The sequence below is a fragment of the Aegilops tauschii genome, chromosome 5 (genome assembly GCF_002575655.3).
Source record: "Aegilops tauschii subsp. strangulata cultivar AL8/78 chromosome 5, Aet v6.0, whole genome shotgun sequence".
NCBI classification, from domain to species: Eukaryota; Viridiplantae; Streptophyta; class Magnoliopsida; order Poales; family Poaceae; genus Aegilops; species Aegilops tauschii.
The window spans coordinates 100,957,201-100,960,731 of NC_053039.3; positions in this window are offsets into that span (position 1 = coordinate 100,957,201).

Below are 3,531 nucleotides of genomic sequence, written 5' to 3' on the forward strand. Positions count from 1 at the left end.
TATTCAAATATCCTTTTATGCTATCCAGAAATTCTATATCATTTCCAATCAACAATATGTCATCCACATATAATATCAGAAATGCTATGGAGCTCCCACTCACTTTCTTGTAAATACAGGCTTCTCCAAAAGTCTGTATAAAACCATATGCTTTGATCACACTATCAAAATGTTTATTCCAACTCCGAGAGGCTTGCACCAGTCCATAAATGGATCACTGGAGCTTGCACACTTTGTTAGCTCCCTTTGGATCGACAAAACCTTCTGGTTGCATCATATACAACTCTTCTTCCAGAAATCCATTCAGGAATGCAGTTTTGACATCCATTTGCCAAATTTCATAATCATAAAATGCGGCAATTGCTAAGATGATTCGGACAGACTTAAGCATCGCTACGGGTGAGAAGGTCTCATCATAGTCAATCCCTTGAACTTGTCGAAAACCTTTTGCAACAAGTCGAGCTTTATAGACAGTAACATTACCGTCAGCGTTAGTCTTCTTCTTGAAGATCCATTTATTTTCGATGGCCTGCCGATCATCGGGCAAGTCAACCAAAGTCCACACTTTGTTCTCATACATGGATCCCATCTCAAATTTCATGGCCTCAAGCCATTTTGCGGAATCTGGGCTCACCATCGCTTCTTCATAGTTCGTAGGTTCGTCATGGTCTAGTAACATAACCTCCAGAACAGGATTACCGTACCACTCTAGTGCGGATCTTACTCTGGTTGACCTACGAGGTTCAGTAACAACTTGATCTGAAGTTTCATGATCATCATCATTTACTTCCTCACTAATTGGTATAGGCGTCACAGGAACTGGTTTATGTGATGAACTACTTTCCAATAAGGGAGCAGGTACAGTTACCTCATCAAGTTCTACTTTCCTCCCACTCACTTCTTTCGAGAGAAACTCCTTCTCTAGAAAGGATCCATTCTTGGCAATGAATGTCTTGCCTTCGGATCTGTGATAGAAGGTGTACCCAACAGTTTCCTTTGGGTATCCTATGAAGACACATTTCTCCGACTTGGGTTCGAGCTTATCAGGTTGAGGCTTTTTCACATAAGCATCGCAGCGCCAAACTTTAAGAAACGACAACTTTGGTTTCTTGCCAAACCACGGTTCATAAGGCGTCATCTCAACGGATTTTGATAGTGCCCTATTTAACGTGAATGCGGCCGTCTCTAAAGCATAACCCCAAAACGATAGTGGTAAATCAGTAAGAGACATCATAGATCGCACCATATCTAGTAAAGTACGATTACGACATTCAGACACACCATTACGTTGTGGTGTTCCGGGTGGCGTGAGTTGCGAAACTATTCCGCATTGTTTCAAATGTAGACCAAACTCGTAACTCAAATATTCTCCTCCACGATCAGATCGTAGAAATTTTATTTTCTTGTTATGATGATTTTCAACTTCACTCTGAAATTCTTTGAACATTTCAAATGTTTCAGACTTATGTTTCATTAAGTAGATATACCCATATCTGCTTAAATCATTTGTGAAGGTGAGAAAATAACGATACCCGCCGCGAGCCTCAACATTCATTGGATCACATACATCAGTATGTATGATCTCCAATAAATCAGTTGCTCATTCCATAGTTCCGGAGAACGGTGTTTTAGTCATCTTGCCCATGAGGCATGGTTCGCAAGTACCAAGTGATTCATAATCAAGTGATTCCAAAAGTCCATTAGTATGGAGTTTCTTCATGCGCTTTTACACCAATATGACCCAAACGGCAGTGCCACAAATAAGTTGCACTATCATTATCAACTCTGCATCTTTTGGTTTCAACATTATGAATATGTGTATCACTACTATCGAGATTCATCAAGAATAGACCACTATTCAAGGGTGCATGACCATAAAAGATATTACTCATATAAATAGAACAACCATTATTCTCTGATTTAAATGAATAACCGTCTCGCATCAAACAAGATCCAGATATATTGTCATGCTCAACCCTGGCACCAAATAACAATTATTTAGGTCTAATACTAATCCCGAAGGTAGATGTAGAGGTAGCGTGCCGACGGCGATCACATCGACTTTGGAACCGTTTCCCACGCGCATCGTCACCTCGTCCTTAGCCAGTGTCCGCTTAATCCGTAGTCCCTGTTTCGAGTTGCAAATATTAGCAACAGAACCAGTATCAAATACCCAGGTGCTACTGCGAGCTCTGGTAAGGTACACATCAATAACATGTATATCACATATACCTTTGTTCACCTTGTCATCCTTCTTATCCGCCAAATACTTGGGGCAGTTCTGCTTCCAGTGACCAGTCTGCTTGCAGTAGAAGCACTCAGTCTCAGGCTTAGGTCCAGACTTGGGTTTCTTCTCCTGAGCAGCAACTTGTTTGTTGTTCTTCTTGAAGTTCCCCTTCTTCTTTCCTTTTCCCTTTTTCTTGAAACTGGTGGTCTTATTGAACATCAACACTTGATGCTCCTTCTTGATTTCTACCTCCGCAGCCTTTAGCATTGCGAAGAGCTCGGGAATCGTCTTATCCATCCCTTGCATGTTATAGTTCATCACGAAGCTCTTGTAGCTTGGTGGCAGTGATTCAAGAATTCTGTCAATGACGCTATCATCCAGAAGATTAACTCCCAGTTGAATCAAGTGATTGTTATACCCAGACATTCTGAGTATATGCTCACTGACAGAACTATTCTCCTCCATCTTGCAGCTGTAGAACTTATTGGAGACTTCATATCTCTCAGTCTGGGCATTTGCTTGAAATATTAACTTCTACTCCTGGAACATCTCATATGCTCCATGACGTTCAAAACGTCGTTGAAGTCCCGGTTCTAAGCCGTAAAGCATGGCACACTAAACTATCGAGTAGTCATCAGCTTTGCTCTGCCAGACGTTCATAACATCTGGTGTTGCTCCTGCAGCAGGTTTGGCACCTAGCGGTGCTTCCAAGACGTAATTCTTCTGTGCAGCAATGAGGATAATCCTCAAGTTACGGACCCAGTCCGTGTAATTGCTACCATCATCTTTCAACTTTGCTATCTCAAGGAACGCATTAAAATTCAACGGAACAACAACACGAGCCATCTATCTACAACAAACATAGACATGCAAAATACTATCAGGTACTAAAATCATGATAAATTTAAGTTCAATTAATCATATTACTTAAGAACTCCCACTTAGATAGACATCCCTCTATCATCTAAGTGATCACGTGATCCAAATCAACTAAACCATAACCGATCATCACGTGAAATGGAGTAGTTTTCAATGGTGAACATCACTATGTTGATCATATCTACTATATGATTCACGCTCGACCTTTCGGTCTCAGTGTTCCGAGGCCATATCTGCATATGCTAGGCTCGTCAAGTTTAACATGAGTATTCTGCGTGTGCAAAACTGGCTTGCACCCGTTGTAGATGGACGTAGAGCTTATCACACCCGATCATCATGTGGTGTCTGGGCACGACGAACTTTGGCAACGGTGCATACTCAGGGAGAACACTTTTAACTTGAAATTTAGTGAGAGATCATCTTAT